Genomic DNA, 22,998 nt, shown 5'->3' with positions numbered 1-22,998 from the left:
ATGGAGGGGCATTCTTACTAAAATGTTCGAAGGCTATGAATTAATAATTAATTAATTAATTAATTTGAATGACAAACATTATGTCTCCTGACCCCCTGTTCCAAATTCCATTATTTCAAAATAAAATCCTCAATAATTATATGTACTCTGACATTACTTACATTTCAGCTTCTGCGATTCCTGTATTTTGTGTGTTTTCAGCAATTTTTTCAAATTTCAACTTTTTTAGCAAAATCTATTAATTCATTTCAGCTGTTACTATTTCTGTATTTTCAGCAATTTGAGAATATTTTAAACTTTGATTTCTGTATGTTCAGCCATTTTTTGATCACCAAGATATCTAGAATGAGCACAGAATAACATCCCACCTCCCTCTCTGCCAATCCCAGGCATCCCACTTGTGCCACCAATCCCACTATAGATAGCTTGAATCATTGCCATGATGGTCTGCTTCACGACAAGGGCCGCTCCTCAGTAACAGTGCTTCCTCTTGTCCTCTGTTCTCCTTCTGATGTACCTGCAGGTATTGCTGTCAGAGAGGAGACAGCAACTTTGTCTCACCCGTAAGGAAGGTTTACAAGAATAATGTTAAACCAGTTTTTTGCTGTTTAAGTATTTTGTGCTACTCCAGGTCCTCTGCTTGTTTAAATCGAGCAGCGGTGGATGAAAATCTGCCCCATTCCGTTATGATTTTGTTTAAACTTTAATGCTCGAGTAACATGAGTAGTCATACAATATCATCTTTTTACTTTTGAATAGTCTTGCTCATCACTTAAAGTATATTGCGTAGTTGTTCTCATTCTTACTAATTGTCTTTTCACCTGGTCTGCTTCAGTATCTCCTTACTGACTTTATATTACTCCTGAACATAAAAAATGACTCATGAAATCCCCAGTAATTAACAAGATTATTAACACTCCATTATTTACTAATTTAGCATTGGCGCCCATTCAATATACGGTTTCGGGACCTATCCCTCCCCGTCAGGTCATGTACGTAACAACATTAAAGCCTCTATAGATCCAGTGTTCAGTTTGTCTGTTCTGGGATTCTGTATGAACCTGGTGGTGCAAGATGGAATAGGACTTGCTCCGTATGTAGAGATGACGCTAGTGTAGGCCTTAAAGTATTACAATCCTAGCGCCTCCTTTTGACACTATTACGGAAATGCAAACGTTTTACATTACATTATACAGGTCATTTAACTGACGCTTTTATTCAAAGCGACTTACATTGCATTTTTTAACCCGCGGCTTTTACATTTTTGCCCAGGTAACAATTAGGGGTTAGGTGTCTTGCTCAGGGAGCAAGCCGGGGCTCCAACCTTGCGGTTCCCACCCTCTCTACCCCTGCGCCACCGTCATCACCGTAAATATTGGGAGTTTTTTAAAAACGTTGCCCTGAGAACGTGATGCTCTGAAATGAGCAGATATTCTGTTCCATTTGTTTTTTTGTGAACATTTCCTTTATTTTTTGTACTTTCCAGGCGCAATACTTTGACAAACTCCTCCCTGAGACTTTGTCGCAGCTATTTCAATTTTGGGCGGAACAATCTCAAGGCCTTGGTGATTAAATTATATTAAAAGATTTTTGTATTACACTGTTACATTACATTTAGCTGACGCTTTTATCCAAAGCAACTTACATTGCATTGTTAACCCGTGTTTTTTTTAAAAACATTTTTGCCCAGGCAGCAATTAGGGGTTAGGTGTCTTACTCAGGAACACCTCAACATGTGGCAGCCAGGGCTCGAACCACCAACTTGCATTTCCCGGCGCACCCTCACTACCCCTGCGCCACAACGACCCCCCGGTTGCTGTGTCAACCCTACAAACTAAAAACGGGGTACTTTTGAGGGACTAAATATGCTCCAATCTTAACTAAACATGGCACGCAAATGTTAAAGTTAAAGATATAGTTACTTAATAGGATTTCAATGCTTCCAAATGGCATATTGGCTCGATAGTGCCCCCTACCCCAACTGCTTTGATCCAGGTGCACTTACCTGGAGCCCACAGCTTTGATCCAGCTGTGTAGATTTCTCCTCCATATCAGCAGAGTAAGCTTGAGGATAATGAGTCAAGTTGGTCGAATGTCCCACTGTGACCGACATGACTGGACCTCTCTCCACATCCTCACTGGAGAGAAATGATCCACTTGATAAAAGGACATTTCTTTTGCAGAGTCTTTTCATGTCCGTCGTCGGGCAGGCCCCCCCCCCGACACGCAAGGGGAGACAAAGGCCCATTCATTGCTGCTCGCAGCTTTAATTAGTATTATTTTCCCTGTTTGTCAATAAATCCTCTGGTAACAATTGTCTTTGAACTGGAATTCAGGTCCAAGCTGAACTGAAGAAGCGCTGGCAACTTTTCCTGTTTACCAACCACGCCCAGTTCAGGAGCTGCTTTTGGAGCGTACCGCTGAAGTACCTGCGGAGGAATACCCGGATGCACCGCCCGCATTGCTCTCAGCAGAACAACCTTTTTGACAAGGACATAACGTTCACAACACATCCACACTTGCTCCAGTTAGCTGTACATGAAGGGGGTCCAGGACTTGCAATAGGAGAGGTAAAACGTTTAAAGGACTGTGACACAACAGGGCATGTCTTTCTCAACAGAAAGAGCTTATCCAGTAGTGATGGGGAGTTAACACTCGCAGAGACAATGGAGGAAATTCAGGAGGAGAGCCAATTCTGATCCCCTTCAGTGGGTTAACTTTTATCATATTGTATATAGCAACCGCATAGCAATATATTATTGATGCTGAATCATGTGGGCATTCATACCCTGTTCTTTAATGCCCTATGTTGAAATCTAGACCTTTCCAATTGTTTGCATTATGTTCATGGTGTATTTATTCCCCCCAAAACCCACATATGTAGTTAATACAGACAAACAACTCTGTCATCTAGTCTGTATTTGTGCCTTTAGTTTTTGGGATATTTTTTCATTCTATCGTCGATGTTCTGAGCAAGTGAATTGCAATGGAGTCACTTTAGCAACATTGTATTGTATGTATTTATAACATGGATTTGTAACATCGACTCATGAATAAAGTGGATTCTACTCCACAATCGTTGACTTTTCTGGTTTAGGTTCTTTCAAAGTTCAGCATTATCAGAATAGTTTGTGTTATTTCACCAAAAAATATTGAAGGTTAATTCATTAATCAAATATATTGTTGGTGTTACCAGACCTTAAGAAGTGCTTGTTGGTCTTGGATTGGTCTGGGAAAATATTGAATATTCTCTACTGTGTGTCATTTAAGGTGATACTCTTGTGATGCATTTCCTTTCAATATTGTATCTTTCATGCTTTGTGGTTTGAATAGCTATAGCCATTAGGAACATTTGTAATATAATAATACAAAGCCCCAAATTGTTGAAAAATCATTCAAAATAAATATTGTGAATCTCACGAGGATCACGTTTAACAAGTAAAACATTCACCAATGCTCAACAAATAATATTAATGTTTTCCGTCATCGTAAGATGACTCATTATGTTTCATGAATTTCTGAGATTTACATTAGTGTGTATTGCGCCAGCTGGTGTGAAGCCTGAAGAGCTAGAGGGCAGAGCTGCGTCAGGATCTGGTTCAAAAATATTTCTATTTTGCCCTCATTGCCACAATATTCACTCTTCAGGCTTCATTTTTGGATAAAATGATAAGATGCTTGTGCTGGTCGTAGGCATGTGGTTATGGAATCCCACATTAAAACAAGAGCGAGACCGGTCTGTATTAAGCTCCATAGAGACCAATGCAAATCTGGTGACATATTTCTCAGAGAAAGCAGAAGCTGTACGTTTTTGAAACTGGTGATAGAGTCGTTTTCATGACCTGCAGAGACATATGAATCACATAAAATCTCCTTATTTTTTGCACAAGCGTTATAGAATCGCGGTAAAGTACACTTGTTTGAGGTGCGGATTCTAGGAATTGCTGTTCTCTCTGCACTTTGATCCGCTCTTTAACGATCCCAGCTCCCATCACTTTTTGCCATCACGATCCCAGCTCCCATCACTTTTTCTTTCTTTTTCCCCCTCTTCCGTCCCCACATAAAGTTTGGCTGCGCAATTGATGGAGGTTCCCTGTTAGGTAGTAATTAACACACTAGCGTCCCACAGAAACCTGTTACAGTGCCATTAAAGCATCATATTTTCTATTTATGCCTTCGAAATTAACTAACTTTCATACGTTTTTCTGTATAAATACCTGTAGAAACCCACACTGGAAAAAATCCAAATCTTACCAATTATATTGTTCTCATTTCTAGTCAAAATATCTCATTACACTTAATATAAGACACAAATGCCTACCACGTACCGTTTCATATGAAAAAAGTTTTTTTTTTACATTTGAAGAGGTTTTTAAGCTTCTATGTTATTTGCAAAAGATAAATCTTGTTTCAGGAATTAGAGTTTTTATTTAAGAAAATATATCTTGTTTATGGGAAATCCTTAACTGTTCAACGGGTTTTGACGAAAACTCAGATAGTGAAAAGAGAATTTTGTTTAAATTTGTTAAAATAAAATGTTAAATGTTAAAACATCTTAAGGAGCATTTGCGTGTACTCATTCTCTGCAATTGTGTCAATAAGAAATGGCATGATCTTTAACAAAACCAGCATCTGCCCTGCTGACTGTTTCAGTTTATTGTCACTGATGATGATTGACAGATATGGGGCAAGGCTCATCTCTTGCATCCAAAAGAGAGTAAGGGAAACCAATAATTGCACTGTTGAATGTGTCTAACTCCATATGCCCTGAAAGCACAAGATGCTTTAAAACACATTTGATTTCATATGGGGCAACACCTTCAAGAATAATATGTATAATGTATTGTGGAGTTTCATTGATTATATCAAAGTGAGGACATTCTGTTAATTTGCTTCTCCTACTAATATTGTCGTTTTTAGATTTTCTTTCAGAAAGTCAGTGCTTGCTTTTTCAATGTCACTAATGTAGTGACATTGAAAAAGCAAGCACTGACTTGCAGATTTATTTCTTAAAAGGACCATGACAAGTCATATCAGACAATGGTCTGATATGACTTGATATGATATTCATTTAATTGTTGTGTGTCTTCACATTCACATCTTTGCATTCACAGTGTAGGCAAACCCTACTCCTTCCTTAAATCCAGCCACTTCATGTTGAGCTAGAGTGTCTCCACACACAGACATAAGCACCCCAAAAATTGTCTTCTCACAATTTGCAGTGACAACTTTAACACCATCATACAGCTCAATCACGTCACAATTAATCCTCTCAAGTACAATACCGCAATCAGAAATACCTTTTGATTTTACAATGGAAAGCAGACGAATGGCAGCAAGTCTTGATCTGTATTTAGGGTCGATGTCACCTAAGGTGTAATAAATCCAAAACAATTTGTTTGTGTAAGGTTGCCGATCTGTCTTCATTGCGTGAGCTGATGTTGTTGGAGGAGTTTAAAAACTGCGTACCTCAGCGCAACTCTTACTGATGAGTTTACGCTCACGCATAAAGCCATTTTCAATAAACAGGATACTTCTCCACGCGAAGCTCCCCAACAATCTGGTCTTCCGGTTGTTACGACAGCGCTCACTCGCGTCCAAAGCCAGAGAAACTATGTTCCTTCTGCCGTAAGTCCAGTCATCTGGTTGCTAATTGTGACGCTTGGAAGCGGAAGCAGCAGGGGTCGTTTCAGAAAACCACCTAAGGGTGTGGGATTGATTAAAACTTCTCCCAGAGTTCAGTCCTTGGAGTCCCTAGCTTGTGTCAGGGTTTTTCACAGTGGGCGCCAGGGCAGGATTCCCTATTGATGGAGTTGACTTTATCATGGGGAATGATATTGCAGGTGGGAAAGTGTATCCTGTTCCTGAAGTTGTGTGTACCCCCATTCCTGAGTCGGAAAGCGATAAGATAGCCATAAAACATCCTCAAGTGTTTGTAGCTAGTGTGACCACTAGAGCGCAGGGTCGTAAGCAGGCCCAAGATGTTAACTTGTCTGATTCCTTTTTTGCTTCTGTCCTTTCTGGGGAAAGTGAGACCTCGGGTGGTGGACGAGTAAGTTGTCCTGGAGGTGAGCCTATTGAAAAGGTTACAGATTCAGTTTTGATGGCTGACTCTTCTGCACCCTTGGCGCCATTTAGAACGACTCAATTCGATTCGATTCAGTGACTTGAAATCAATTCAGTACTTTACTGGACAGTGCAGACAAAGTTTCCGAGATCCCTGTTGTTTCTGGTAAGGAAATCAGGTTTAAATTAATTATGGATATTATAAACAAGCAAACAACAATTAATGGCAGATGTATTAACCTTTTATTTGAATCAAGTGCAACCATTTTCAATGTAAGCATTACACAATAACTACACAATGTTTGGATCAATTCACAGAACTCCAGATTTTCAACCACATTGTAGGATCGCATGTATTTACAGACAAAGTTTTTCAGCCTTCTCTCGGCCTGCAAACGCCTTTATAGTGAAGAAAGCACCAAAACTCAGTTTGAACAAAAAAGGTTGGAAAACTATTCACAAATCATAATACTATCATAAAACAGATAAAGGACTTTCCTGAGGTGCTAGTTTGAGGAGAACACTGTTAACCAATGCATTCTTGTGTTTTGTGCGTTCTTAAAAGCCTTCTCTCAGCCTGCTAACCCTAACCCTAATAGTGAAGAAAGCATCAAAACTTAGTTTGAACAAAAAAGGTTGGAAAACTATTCACAAATCATGATACCATCATAAAACAGATGAATATACTTTCCTGAGGCGCTAGTTTGAGGAGAACACTGTTAACCAATGCTTTATTTTGTTCTGTGCGTTTTTCAGCCTCCTCTCGGCCTGCAAACGCCTTTATAGTGAAGAAAGCACCAAAACTCAGTTTGAACAAAAAAGGTCGGAAAACTATTCACAAATCATGATACCATCATAAAACAGATTAATGTACTTTCCTGAGGTGCTAGTTTGAGGAGAACACTGTTAACCACTGCATTCTTGTGTTCTGTGCGTTTTTCAGCCTTCTCCCGGCCTGCTAACCCTGACCCTAATAGTGAAGAAAGCATCAAAACTTAGTTTGAACAAAAAAGGTTGGAAAACTATTCACAAATCATGATACCATCATAAAACAGATGAATATACTTTCCTGAGGTGCTAGTTTGAGGAGAACACTGTTAACCACTGCTTTATTGTGTTCTGTGCGTTTTACAGCCTTCTCTCGGCCTGCAAACGCCTTTATAGTGAAGAAAGCACCAAAACTCAGTTTGAACAAAAAAGGTTGGAAAACTATTCACAAATTATGATACCATCTTAAAACAGATGAATGTACTTTTCTGAGGTGCTAATTTGAGGAGAACACTGTTAACCACTGCATTCTTGTGTTTTGTGCGTACTTAAGCCTTCTCCCGGCCTGCTAACCCTAACCCTAATAGTGAAGAAAGCATCAAAACTTAATTTGAACAAAAAAGGTTGGAAAACTATTCACAAATCATGATACCATCATAAAACAGATTAATGTACTTTCCTGAGGTGCTAGTTTGAGGAGATCACTGTTAACCACTGCATTCTTGTGTTCTGTGCGTTTTACAGCCTTCTCTCGGCCTGCAAACGCCTCTATAGTGAAGAAAGCACCAAAACTCAGTTTGAACAAAAAAGGTCGGAAAACTATTCACAAATCATAATACTATCATAAAACAGATAAAGGACTTTCCTGAGGTGCTAGTTTGAGGAGAACACTGTTAACCAATGCATTCTTGTGTTTTGTGCGTTCTTAAAAGCCTTCTTTCAGCCTGCTAACCCTAACCCTAACAGTCAAGAAAGCATCAAAACTTAGTTTGAACAAAAAAGGTTGGAAAACTATTCACAAATCATGATACCATCATAAAACAGATGAATATACTTTCCTGAGGCGCTAGTTTGAGGAGAACACTGTTAACCAATGCTTTATTTTGTTCTGTGCGTTTTTCAGCCTCCTCTTGGCCTGCAAACGCCTTTATAGTGAAGAAAGCACCAAAACTCAGTTTGAACAAAAAAGGTCGGAAAACTATTCACAAATCATCATACCATCATAAAACAGATGAATGTACTTTCCTGAGGTGCTAGTTTGAGGAGAACACTGTTAACCAATGCATTCTTGTGTTTTGTGCGTTCTTAAGCCTTCTCTCAGCCTGCTAACCCTAACCCTAATAGTGAAGAAAGCATCAAAACTTAGTTTGAACAAAAAAGGTTGGAAAACTATTCACAAATCATGATACCATCATAAAACAGATGAATATACTTTCCTGAGGTGCTAGTTTGAGGAGAACACTGTTAACCACTGCTTTATTGTGTTCTGTGCGTTTTACAGCCTTCTCTCGGCCTGCAAACGCCTTTATAGTGAAGAACGCACCAAAACTCAGTTTGAACAAAAAAGGTTGGAAAACTATTCACAAATCATGATACCATCATAAAACAGATGAATGTACTTTTCTGAGGTGCTAATTTGAGGAGAACACTGTTAACCACTGCATTCTTGTGTTTTGTGCGTACTTAAGCCTTCTCCCGGCCTGCTAACCCTAACCGTAATAGTGAAGAAAGCATCAAAACTTAATTTGAACAAAAAAGGTTGGAAAACTATTCACAAATCATGATACCATCATAAAAAAGATTAATGTACTTTCCTGAGGTGCTAGTTTGAGGAGAACACTGTTAACCACTGCATTCTTGTGTTCTGTGCGTTTTTCAGCCTTCTCCCGAACTGCTAACCCTAATAGTGAAGAAAGCATCAAAACTTAGTTTGAACAAAAAAGGTTGGAAAACAATTCACAAATCATGATACCATCATAAAACAGATGAATGTACTTTCCTGAGGTGCTAGTTTGAGGAGAACACTTAAACAATGCATTCTTGTGTTCTGTGCATATTTCAGCCTTCTCCCGGCCTGCTAACCCTAACCCTAATAGTGAAGAAAGCATCAAAACTTAGTTTGAACAAAAAAGGTTGGAAAACTATTCACAAATCATGATACCATCAATAAACAGATGAATGTACTTTCCTGAGGTACTAGTTTGAGGAGAACACTGTTAACCAATGCATTCTTGTGTTTTGTGCGTTCTTAAGCCTTCTCTCAGCCTGCTAACCCTAACCCTAATAGTGAAGAAAGCACCAAAACTCAGTTTGAACAAAAAAGGTCGGAAAACTATTCACAAATAATGATACCATCATAAAACAGATAAAGGACATTCCTGAGGTGCTAGTTTGAGGAGAACACTGTTAACCAATGCATTCTTGTGTTTTGTGCGTTCTTAAAAGCCTTCTTTCAGCCTGCTAACCCTAACCCTAACAGTCAAGAAAGCATCAAAACTTAGTTTGAACAAAAAAGGTTGGAAAACTATTCACAAATCATGATACCATCATAAAACAGATGAATGTACTTTCCTGAGGTGCTAGTTTGAGGAGAACACTGTTAACCACTGCATTCTTGTGTTCTGTGCGTTTTTCAGCCTTCTCCCGAACTGCTAACCCTAACCCTAATAGTGAAGAAAGCATCAAAACTTAGTTTGAACAAAAAAGGTTGGAAAACAATTCACAAATCATGATACCATCATAAAACAGATGAATGTACTTTCCTGAGGTGCTAGTTTGAGGAGAACACTTAAACAATGCATTCTTGTGTTCTGTGCATATTTCAGCCTTCTCCCGGCCTGCTAACCCTAACCCTAATAGTGAAGAAAGCATCAAAACTTAGTTTGAACAAAAAAGGTTGGAAAACTATTCACAAATCATGATACCATCATAAAACAGATGAATGTACTTTCCTGAGGTACTAGTTTGAGGAGAACACTGTTAACCAATGCATTCTTGTGTTTTGTGCGTTCTTAAGCCTTCTCTCAGCCTGCTAACCCTAACCCTAATAGTGAAGAAAGCACCAAAACTTAGTTTGAACAAAAAAGGTCGGAAAACTATTCACAAATAATGATACCATCATAAAACAGATGACTTTACTTTCCTGAGGTGCTAGTTTGAGGAGAACACTGTTAACCAATGCATTCTTGTGTTCTGTGCGTTTTCAGCTTTCTCTCGGCCTGCAAACGCCTTAATAGTCAAGAATGCACGAAAACGTAGTTTGAACAAAAAAGGTTGGAAAACTATTCACAAATCATGATACCATCATTAAACAGATGAATGTACTTTCCTGAGGTGCTAGTTTGAGGAGAACACTGTTAACCAATGCATTCTTGTGTTCTGTGCGTTTTCAGCTTTCTCTCGGCCTGCAAACGCCTTAATAGTCATGAATGCACCAAAACTTAGTTTGAACAAAAAAGGTTGGAAAACCTTTGACACCATCATGAAAAGGATGAATGTACTTTCCTGAGTTGCTAGATTTAGGAAAACACTGTTAACCACTGCATTCTTGTGTTCTGTGCGTTTTTCAGCCTTCTCTCGGCCTGAAAACGCCTTAATAGTCAAGAATGCACCAAAACGTAGTTTGAACAAAAAAGGTTGGAAAACTAATCACAAATCATGATACTATCATAAAACAGATAAATGTACTTTCCTGAGGTGCTAATTTGAGGAGAACACTGTTAACCACTGCATTCTTGTGTTCTGTGCGTTTTTTCAGCCTTCTCTCGGCCTGCAAACGCCTTTATAGTGAAGAACGCACCAAAACTCAGTTTGAACAAAAAAGGTTGGAAAACTATTCACAAATCATGATACCATCATAAAACAGATGAATGTACTTTTCTGAGGTGCTAATTTGAGGAGAACACTGTTAACCACTGCATTCTTGTGTTTTGTGCGTTCTTAAGCCTTCTCCCGGCCTGCTAACCCTAACCCTAATAGTGAAGAAAGCATCAAAACTTAATTTGAACAAAAAAGGTTGGAAAACTATTCACAAATCATGATACCATCATAAAACAGATTAATGTACTTTCCTGAGGTGCTAGTTTGAGGAGATCACTGTTAACCACTGCATTCTTGTGTTCTGTGCGTTTTACAGCCTTCTCTCGGCCTGCAAACGCCTTTATAGTGAAGAAAGCACCAAAACTTAGTTTGAACAAAAAAGGTTGGAAAACTATTCACAAATCATAATACTATCATAAAACAGATAAAGGACTTTCCTGAGGTGCTAGTTTGAGGAGAACACTGTTAACCAATGCATTCTTGTGTTTTGTGCGTTCTTAAAAGCCTTCTCTCAGCCTGCTAACCCTAACCCTAACAGTGAAGAAAGCATCAAAACTTAGTTTGAACAAAAAAGGTTGGAAAACTATTCACAAATCATGATACCATCATAAAACAGATTAATGTACTTTCCTGAGGTGCTAGTTTGAGGAGAACACTGTTAACCAATGCATTCTTGTGTTCTGTGCGTTTTCAGCCTTCTCCCGGTCTGCTAACCCTAACCCTAATAGTGAAGAAAGCATCAAAACTTAGTTTGAACAAAAAAGGTTGGAAAACTATTCACAAATCATGATACCATCATAAAACAGATGAATATACTTTCCTGAGGTGCTAGTTTGAGGACAACACTGTTTACCACTGCTTTATTGTGTTCTGTGCGTTTTTCAGCCTCCTCTCGGCCTGCAAACGCCTTTATAGTGAAGAAAGCACCAAAACTCAGTTTGAACAAAAAAGGTCGGAAAACTATTCACAAATCATGATACCATCATAAAACAGATGAATGTACTTTCCTGAGGTGCTAGTTTGAGGAGAACACTGTTAACCAATGCATTCTTGTGTTTTGTGCGTTCTTAAGCCTTCTCTCAGCCTGCTAACCCTAACCCTAATAGTGAAGAAAGCATCAAAACTTAGTTTGAACAAAAAAGGTTGGAAAACTATTCACAAATCATGATACCATCATAAAACAGATGAATATACTTTCCTGAGGTGCTAGTTTGAGGAGATCACTGTTAACCACATCATTCTTGTGTTCTGTGCGTTTTACAGCCTTCTCTCGGCCTGCAAACGCCTTTATAGTGAAGAAAGTACCAAAACTCAGTTTGAACAAAAAAGGTTTGAAAACTATTCACAAATCATAATACTATCATAAAACAGATAAAGGACTTTCCTGAGGCGCTAGTTTGAGGAGAACACTGTTAACCAATGCATTCTTGTGTTTTGTGCGTTCTTAAAAGCCTTCTCTCAGCCTGCTAACCCTAACCCTAATAGTGAAGAAAGCATCAAAACTTAATTTGAACAAAAAAGGTTGGAAAACGACTCACAAATCATGATACCATCATAAAACAGATTAATGTACTTTCCTGAGGTGCTAGTTTGAGGAGATCACTGTTAACCACTGCATTCTTGTGTTCTGTGCGTTTTACAGCCTTCTCTCGGCCTGCAAACGCCTTTATAGTGAAGAAAGCACCAAAACTCAGTTTGAACAAAAAAGGTTGGAAAACTATTCACAAATCATAATACTATCATAAAACATGATAAAGGACTTTCCTGAGGTGCTAGTTTGAGGAGAACACTGTTAACCAATGCATTCTTGTGTTTTGTGCGTTCTTAAAAGCCTTCTCTCAGCCTGCTAACCCTAACCCTAACAGTGAAGAAAGCATCAAAACTTAGTTTGAACAAAAAAGGTTGGAAAACTATTCACAAATCATGATACCATCATAAAACAGATTAATGTACTTTCCTGAGGTGCTAGTTTGAGGAGAACACTGTTAACCAATGCATTCTTGTGTTCTGTGCGTTTTCAGCCTTCTCCCGGTCTGCTAACCCTAACCCTAATAGTGAAGAAAGCATCAAAACTTAGTTTGAACAAAAAAGGTTGGAAAACTATTCACAAATCATGATACCATCATAAAACAGATGAATATACTTTCCTGAGGTGCTAGTTTGAGGACAACACTGTTTACCACTGCTTTATTGTGTTCTGTGCGTTTTTCAGCCTCCTCTCGGCCTGCAAACGCCTTTATAGTGAAGAAAGCACCAAAACTCAGTTTGAACAAAAAAGGTCGGAAAACTATTCACAAATCATGATACCATCATAAAACAGATGAATGTACTTTCCTGAGGTGCTAGTTTGAGGAGAACACTGTTAACCAATGCATTCTTGTGTTTTGTGCGTTCTTAAGCCTTTTCTCAGCCTGCTAACCCTAACCCTAATAGTGAAGAAAGCATCAAAACTTAGTTTGAACAAAAAAGGTTGGAAAACTATTCACAAATCATGATACCATCATAAAACAGATGAACATACTTTCCTGAGGTGCTAGTTTGAGGAGAACACTGTTAACCACTGCATTCTTGTGTTCTATGCGTTTTTTCAGCCTTCTCTCGGCCTGCTAACCCTAACCCTAATAGTGAAGAAAGCATCAAAACTTAATTTGAACAAAAAAGGTTGGAAAACTATTCACAAATCATGATACCATCATAAAACAGATTAATGTACTTTCCTGAGGTGCTAGTTTGAGGAGATCACTGTTAACCACTGCATTCTTGTGTTCTGTGCGTTTTACAGCCTTCTCTCGGCCTGCAAACGCCTTTACAGTGAAGAAAGTACCAAAACTCAGTTTGAACAAAAAAGGTTGGAAAACTATTCACAAATCATAATACTATCATAAAACAGATAAAGGACTTTCCTGAGGTGCTAGTTTGAGGAGAACACTGTTAACCAATGCATTCTTGTGTTTTGTGCGTTCTTAAAAGCCTTCTCTCAGCCTGCTAACCCTAACCCTAATAGTGAAGAAAGCATCAAAACTTAATTTGAACAAAAAAGGTTGGAAAACTATTCACAAATCATGATACCATCATAAAACAGATTAATGTACTTTCCTGAGGTGCTAGTTTGAGGAGAACACTGTTAACCAATGCATTCTTGTGTTCTGTGCGTTTTCAGCCTTCTCCCGGTCTGCTAACCCTAACCCTAATAGTGAAGAAAGCATCAAAACTTAGTTTGAACAAAAAAGGTTGGAAAACTATTCACAAATCATGATACCATCATAAAACAGATGAATATACTTTCCTGAGGTGCTAGTTTGAGGACAACACTGTTTACCACTGCTTTATTGTGTTCTGTGCGTTTTTCAGCCTCCTCTCGGCCTGCAAACGCCTTTATAGTGAAGAAAGCACCAAAACTCAGTTTGAACAAAAAAGGTCGGAAAACTATTCACAAATCATGATACCATCATAAAACAGATGAATGTACTTTCCTGAGGTGCTAGTTTGAGGAGAACACTGTTAACCAATGCATTCTTGTGTTTTGTGCGTTCTTAAGCCTTTTCTCAGCCTGCTAACCCTAACCCTAATAGTGAAGAAAGCATCAAAACTTAGTTTGAACAAAAAAGGTTGGAAAACTATTCACAAATCATGATACCATCATAAAACAGATGAACATACTTTCCTGAGGTGCTAGTTTGAGGAGAACACTGTTAACCACTGCATTCTTGTGTTCTATGCGTTTTTTCAGCCTTCTCTCGGCCTGCTAACCCTAACCCTAATAGTGAAGAAAGCATCAAAACTTAATTTGAACAAAAAAGGTTGGAAAACTATTCACAAATCATGATACCATCATAAAACAGATTAATGTACTTTCCTGAGGTGCTAGTTTGAGGAGATCACTGTTAACCACTGCATTCTTGTGTTCTGTGCGTTTTACAGCCTTCTCTCGGCCTGCAAACGCCTTTACAGTGAAGAAAGTACCAAAACTCAGTTTGAACAAAAAAGGTTGGAAAACTATTCACAAATCATAATACTATCATAAAACAGATAAAGGACTTTCCTGAGGTGCTAGTTTGAGGAGAACACTGTTAACCAATGCATTCTTGTGTTTTGTGCGTTCTTAAAAGCCTTCTCTCAGCCTGCTAACCCTAACCCTAATAGTGAAGAAAGCATCAAAACTTAATTTGAACAAAAAAGGTTGGAAAACTATTCACAAATCATGATACCATCATAAAACAGATTAATGTACTTTCCTGAGGTGCTAGTTTGAGGAGATCACTCTTAACCACTGCATTCTTGTGTTCTGTGCGTTTTACAGCCTTCTCTCGGCCTGCAAACGCCTTTATAGTGAAGAAAGTACCAAAACTCAGTTTGAACAAAAAAGGTTGGAAAACTATTCACAAATCATAATACTATCATAAAACAGATAAAGGACTTTCCTGAGGTGCTAGTTTGAGGAGAACACTGTTAACCAATGCATTCTTGTGTTTTGTGCGTTCTTAAAAGCCTTCTCTCAGCCTGCTAACCCTAACCCTAATAGTGAAGAAAGCATCAAAACTTAATTTGAACAAAAAAGGTTGGAAAACGATTCACAAATCATGATACCATCATAAAACAGATTAATGTACTTTCCTGAGGTGCTAGTTTGAGGAGATCACTGTTAACCACTGCATTCTTGTGTTCTGTGCGTTTTACAGCCTTCTCTCGGCCTGCAAACGCCTTTATAGTGAAGAAAGCACCAAAACTCAGTTTGAACAAAAAAGGTTGGAAAACTATTCACAAATCATAATACTATCATAAAACAGATAAAGGACTTTCCTGAGGTGCTAGTTTGAGGAGAACACTGTTAACCAATGCATTCTTGTGTTCTGTGCGTTTTCAGCTTTCTCTCGGCCTGCAAACGCCTTAATAGTCAAGAATGCACGAAAACGTAGTTTGAACAAAAAAGGTTGGAAAACTATTCACAAATCATGATACCATCATTAAACAGATGAATGTACTTTCCTGAGGTGCTAGTTTGAGGAGAACACTGTTAACCAATGCATTCTTGTGTTCTGTGCGTTTTCAGCTTTCTCTCGGCCTGCAAACGCCTTAATAGTCATGAATGCACCAAAACTTAGTTTGAACAAAAAAGGTTGGAAAACCTTTGACACCATCATGAAAAGGATGAATGTACTTTCCTGAGTTGCTAGATTTAGGAAAACACTGTTAACCACTGCATTCTTGTGTTCTGTGCGTTTTTCAGCCTTCTCTCGGCCTGAAAACGCCTTAATAGTCAAGAATGCACCAAAACGTAGTTTGAACAAAAAAGGTTGGAAAACTAATCACAAATCATGATACTATCATAAAACAGATAAATGTACTTTCCTGAGGTGCTAATTTGAGGAGAACACTGTTAACCACTGCATTCTTGTGTTCTGTGCGTTTTTTCAGCCTTCTCTCGGCCTGCAAACGCCTTTATAGTGAAGAACGCACCAAAACTCAGTTTGAACAAAAAAGGTTGGAAAACTATTCACAAATCATGATACCATCATAAAACAGATGAATGTACTTTTCTGAGGTGCTAATTTGAGGAGAACACTGTTAACCACTGCATTCTTGTGTTTTGTGCGTTCTTAAGCCTTCTCCCGGCCTGCTAACCCTAACCCTAATAGTGAAGAAAGCATCAAAACTTAATTTGAACAAAAAAGGTTGGAAAACTATTCACAAATCATGATACCATCATAAAACAGATTAATGTACTTTCCTGAGGTGCTAGTTTGAGGAGATCACTGTTAACCACTGCATTCTTGTGTTCTGTGCGTTTTACAGCCTTCTCTCGGCCTGCAAACGCCTTTATAGTGAAGAAAGTACCAAAACTCAGTTTGAACAAAAAAGGTTTGAAAACTATTCACAAATCATAATACTATCATAAAACAGATAAAGGACTTTCCTGAGGTGCTAGTTTGAGGAGAACACTGTTAACCAATGCATTCTTGTGTTTTGTGCGTTCTTAAAAGCCTTCTCTCAGCCTGCTAACCCTAACCCTAATAGTGAAGAAAGCATCAAAACTTAATTTGAACAAAAAAGGTTGGAAAACGACTCACAAATCATGATACCATCATAAAACAGATTAATGTACTTTCCTGAGGTGCTAGTTTGAGGAGATCACTGTTAACCACTGCATTCTTGTGTTCTGTGCGTTTTACAGCCTTCTCTCGGCCTGCAAACGCCTTTATAGTGAAGAAAGCACCAAAACTCAGTTTGAACAAAAAAGGTTGGAAAACTATTCACAAATCATAATACTATCATAAAACAGATAAAGGACTTTCCTGAGGTGCTAGTTTGAGGAGAACACTGTTAACCAATGCATTCTTGTGTTTTGTGCGTTCTTAAAAGCCTTCTCTCAGCCTGCTAACCCTAACCCTAACAGTGAAGAAAGCATCAAAACTTAGTTTGAACAAAAAAGGTTGGAAAACTATTCACAAATCATGATACCATCATAAAACAGATTAATGTACTTTCCTGAGGTGCTAGTTTGAGGAGAACACTGTTAACCAATGCATTCTTGTGTTCTGTGCGTTTTCAGCCTTCTCCCGGTCTGCTAACCCTAACCCTAATAGTGAAGAAAGCATCAAAACTTAGTTTGAACAAAAAAGGTTGGAAAACTATTCACAAATCATGATACCATCATAAAACAGATGAATATACTTTCCTGAGGTGCTAGTTTTAGGTAAACACTGTTAACCACTGCATTCTTGTGTTCTGTGCGTTTTTCAGCCTTCTCTCGGCCTGAAAACGCCTTAATAGTCAAGAATGCACCAAAACGTAGTTTGAACAAAAAAGGTTGGAAAACTAATCACAAATCATGATACTATCATAAAACAGATAAATGTACTTTCCTGAGGTGCTAATTTGAGGAGAACACTGTTAACCACTGCATTCTTGTGTTCTGTGCGTTTTTTCAGCCTTCTCTCGGCCTGCAAACGCCTTTATAGTGAAGAACGCACCAAAACTCAGTTTGAACAAAAAAGGTTGGAAAACTATTCACAAATCATGATACCATCATAAAACAGATGAATGTACTTTTCTGAGGTGCTAATTTGAGGAGAACACTGTTAACCACTGCATTCTTGTGTTTTGTGCGTTCTTAAGCCTTCTCCCGGCCTGCTAACCCTAACCCTAATAGTGAAGAAAGCATCAAAACTTAATTTGAACAAAAAAGGTTGGAAAACTATTCACAAATCATGATACCATCATAAAACAGATTAATGTACTTTCCTGAGGTGCTAGTTTGAGGAGATCACTGTTAACCACTGCATTCTTGTGTTCTGTGCGTTTTACAGCCTTCTCTCGGCCTGCAAACGCCTTTATAGTGAAGAAAGTACCAAAACTCAGTTTGAACAAAAAAGGTTTGAAAACTATTCACAAATCATAATACTATCATAAAACAGATAAAGGACTTTCCTGAGGTGCTAGTTTGAGGAGAACACTGTTAACCAATGCATTCTTGTGTTTTGTGCGTTCTTAAAAGCCTTCTCTCAGCCTGCTAACCCTAACCCTAATAGTGAAGAAAGCATCAAAACTTAATTTGAACAAAAAAGGTTGGAAAACGACTCACAAATCATGATACCATCATAAAACAGATTAATGTACTTTCCTGAGGTGCTAGTTTGAGGAGATCACTGTTAACCACTGCATTCTTGTGTTCTGTGCGTTTTACAGCCTTCTCTCGGCCTGCAAACGCCTTTATAGTGAAGAAAGCACCAAAACTCAGTTTGAACAAAAAAGGTTGGAAAACTATTCACAAATCATAATACTATCATAAAACAGATAAAGGACTTTCCTGAGGTGCTAGTTTGAGGAGAACACTGTTAACCAATGCATTCTTGTGTTTTGTGCGTTCTTAAAAGCCTTCTCTCAGCCTGCTAACCCTAACCCTAACAGTGAAGAAAGCATCAAAACTTAGTTTGAACAAAAAAGGTTGGAAAACTATTCACAAATCATGATACCATCATAAAACAGATTAATGTACTTTCCTGAGGTGCTAGTTTGAGGAGAACACTGTTAACCAATGCATTCTTGTGTTCTGTGCGTTTTCAGCCTTCTCCCGGTCTGCTAACCCTAACCCTAATAGTGAAGAAAGCATCAAAACTTAGTTTGAACAAAAAAGGTTGGAAAACTATTCACAAATCATGATACCATCATAAAACAGATGAATATACTTTCCTGAGGTGCTAGTTTGAGGACAACACTGTTTACCACTGCTTTATTGTGTTCTGTGCGTTTTTCAGCCTCCTCTCGGCCTGCAAACGCCTTTATAGTGAAGAAAGCACCAAAACTCAGTTTGAACAAAAAAGGTCGGAAAACTATTCACAAATCATGATACCATCATAAAACAGATGAATGTACTTTCCTGAGGTGCTAGTTTGAGGAGAACACTGTTAACCAATGCATTCTTGTGTTTTGTGCGTTCTTAAGCCTTTTCTCAGTCTGCTAACCCTAACCCTAATAGTGAAGAAAGCATCAAAACTTAGTTTGAACAAAAAAGGTTGGAAAACTATTCACAAATCATGATACCATCATAAAACAGATGAACATACTTTCCTGAGGTGCTAGTTTGAGGAGAACACTGTTAACCACTGCATTCTTGTGTTCTATGCGTTTTTTCAGCCTTCTCTCGGCCTGCTAACCCTAACCCTAATAGTGAAGAAAGCATCAAAACTTAATTTGAACAAAAAAGGTTGGAAAACTATTCACAAATCATGATACCATCATAAAACAGATTAATGTACTTTCCTGAGGTGCTAGTTTGAGGAGATCACTGTTAACCACTGCATTCTTGTGTTCTGTGCGTTTTACAGCCTTCTCTCGGCCTGCAAACGCCTTTACAGTGAAGAAAGTACCAAAACTCAGTTTGAACAAAAAAGGTTGGAAAACTATTCACAAATCATAATACTATCATAAAACAGATAAAGGACTTTCCTGAGGTGCTAGTTTGAGGAGAACACTGTTAACCAATGCATTCTTGTGTTTTGTGCGTTCTTAAAAGCCTTCTCTCAGCCTGCTAACCCTAACCCTAATAGTGAAGAAAGCATCAAAACTTAGTTTGAACAAAAAAGGTTGGAAAACTATTCACAAACCATGATACCATCATAAAACAGATAAATGTACTTTCCTGAGGTGCTAGTTTTAGGTAAACACTGTTAACCAATGCATTCTTGTGTTCTGTGCGTTTTCAGCTTTCTCTCGGCCTGCAAACGCCTTAATAGTCAAGAATGCACAAAAACTTAGTTTGAGTAAAAAAAGCTGGAAAACTATTCACAAACCATGATACCATCATAAAACAGATAAATGTACTTTCCTGAGGTGCTAGTTTTAGGTAAACACTGTTAACCAATGCATTCCTGTGTTCTGTGCGTTTTCAGCTTTCTCTCGGCCTGCAAACGCCTTAATAGTCAAGAATGCACAAAAACTTAGTTTGAGTAAAAAAAGCTGGAAAACTATTCACAAACCATGATACCATCATAAAACAGATAAATGTACTTTCCTGAGGTGCTAGTTTTAGGTAAACACTGTTAACCAATGCATTCTTGTGTTCTGTGCGTTTTCAGCTTTCTCTTGGCCTGCAAACGCCTTAATAGTCAAGAATGCACAAAAACTTAGTTTGAGTAAAAAAAGCTGGAAAACTAATCACAAACCATGATACCATCATAAAACAGATAAATGTACTTTCCTGAGGTGCTAGTTTTAGGTAAATACTGTTAACCGATGCATTCTTGTGTTCTGTGCGTTTTCAGCTTTCTCTCGGCCTGCAAACGCCTTAATAGTCAAGAATGCACAAAAACTTAGTTTGAACAAAAAAGGTTGGAAAACTATTCACAAACCATGATACCATCATAAAACAGATAAATGTACTTTCCTGAGGTGCTAGTTTTAGGTAAACACTGTTAACCAATGCATTCTTGTGTTCTGTGCGTTTTCAGCTTTCTCTCGGCCTGCAAACGCCTTAATAGTCAAGAATGCACAAAAACTTAGTTTGAGTAAAAAAAGCTGGAAAACTATTCACAAACCATGATACCATCATAAAACAGATAAATGTACTTTCCTGAGGTGCTAGTTTTAGGTAAACACTGTTAACCAATGCATTCTTGTGTTCTGTGCGTTTTCAGCTTTCTCTCGGCCTGCAAACGCCTTAATAGTCAAGAATGCACAAAAACTTAGTTTGAACAAAAACATTGGAAAACTATTCACAAACCATGATACCATCATAAAACAGATAAATGTACTTTCCTGAGGTGCTAGTTTTAGGTAAACACTGTTAACCAATGCATTCTTGTGTTCTGTGCGTTTTCAGCTTTCTCTCGGCCTGCAAACGCCTTAATAGTCAAGAATGCACAAAAACTTAGTTTGAGTAAAAAAAGCTGGAAAACTATTCACAAACCATGATACCATCATAAAACAGATAAATGTACTTTCCTGAGGTGCTAGTTTTAGGTAAACACTGTTAACCAATGCATTCTTGTGTTCTGTGCGTTTTCAGCTTTCTCTCGGCCTGCAAACGCCTTAATAGTCAAGAATGCACAAAAACTTAGTTTGAGTAAAAAAAGCTGGAAAACTAATCACAAACCATGATACCATCATAAAACAGATAAATGTACTTTCCTGAGGTGCTAGTTTTAGGTAAATACTGTTAACCGATGCATTCTTGTGTTCTGTGCGTTTTCAGCTTTCTCTCGGCCTGCAAACGCCTTAATAGTCAAGAATGCACAAAAACTTAGTTTGAACAAAAAAGGTTGGAAAACTATTCACAAACCACGATACCATCATAAAACAGATAAATGTACTTTCCTGAGGTGCTAGTTTTAGGTTAACACTGTTAACCAATGCATTCTTGTGTTCTGTGCGTTTTCAGCTTTCTCTCGGCCTGCAAACGCCTTAATAGTCAAGAATGCACAAAAACTTAGTTTGAACAAAAACAGTTGGAAAACTATTCACAAACCATGATACCATCATAAAACAGATAAATGTACTTTCCTGAGGTGCTAGTTTTAGGTAAACACTGTTAACCAATGCATTCTTGTGTTCTGTGCGTTTTCAGCTTTCTCTCGGCCTGCAAACGCCTTAATAGTCAAGAATGCACAAAAACTTAGTTTGAGTAAAAAAAGCTGGAAAACTATTCACAAACCATGATACCATCATAAAACAGATAAATGTACTTTCCTGAGGTGCTAGTTTTAGGTAAACACTGTTAACCAATGCATTCTTGTGTTCTGTGCGTTTTCAGCTTTCTCTCGGCCTGCAAACGCCTTAATAGTCAAGAATGCACAAAAACTTAGTTTGAGTAAAAAAAGCTGGAAAACTAATCACAAACCATGATACCATCATAAAACAGATAAATGTACTTTCCTGAGGTGCTAGTTTTAGGTAAATACTGTTAACCGATGCATTCTTGTGTTCTGTGCGTTTTCAGCTTTCTCTCGGCCTGCAAACGCCTTAATAGTCAAGAATGCACAAAAACTTAGTTTGAACAAAAAAGGTTGGAAAACTATTCACAAACCATGATACCATCATAAAACAGATAAATGTACTTTCCTGAGGTGCTAGTTTTAGGTAAACACTGTTAACCAATGCATTCTTGTGTTCTGTGCGTTTTCAGCTTTCTCTCGGCCTGCAAACGCCTTAATAGTCAAGAATGCACAAAAACTTAGTTTGAATAAAAACAGTTGGAAAACTATTCACAAACCATGATACCATCATAAAACAGATAAATGTACTTTCCTGAGGTGCTAGTTTTAGGTAAACACTGTTAACCAATGCATTCTTGTGTTCTGTGCGTTTTCAGCTTTCTCTCGGCCTGCAAACGCCTTAATAGTCAAGAATGCACAAAAACTTAGTTTGAACAAAAACAGTTGGAAAACTATTCACAAACCATGATACCATCATAAAATAGATAAATGTACTTTCCTGAGGTGCTAGTTTTAGGTAAACACTGTTAACCAATGCATTCTTGTGTTCTGTGCGTTTTCAGCTTTCTCTTGGCCTGCAAACGCCTTAATAGTCAAGAATGCACAAAAACTTAGTTTGAGTAAAAAAAGCTGGAAAACTAATCACAAACCATGATACCATCATAAAACAGATAAATGTACTTTCCTGAGGTGCTAGTTTTAGGTAAATACTGTTAACCGATGCATTCTTGTGTTCTGTGCGTTTTCAGCTTTCTCTCGGCCTGCAAACGCCTTAATAGTCAAGAATGCACAAAAACTTAGTTTGAACAAAAAAGGTTGGAAAACTATTCACAAACCACGATACCATCATAAAACAGATAAATGTACTTTCCTGAGGTGCTAGTTTTAGGTTAACACTGTTAACCAATGCATTCTT

The sequence above is a fragment of the Gasterosteus aculeatus genome, chromosome 1 (assembly GCF_964276395.1).
Source record: "Gasterosteus aculeatus chromosome 1, fGasAcu3.hap1.1, whole genome shotgun sequence".
Taxonomy (NCBI): Eukaryota; Metazoa; Chordata; class Actinopteri; order Perciformes; family Gasterosteidae; genus Gasterosteus; species Gasterosteus aculeatus.
Note: the sequence above shows the minus strand (reverse complement) of the source record.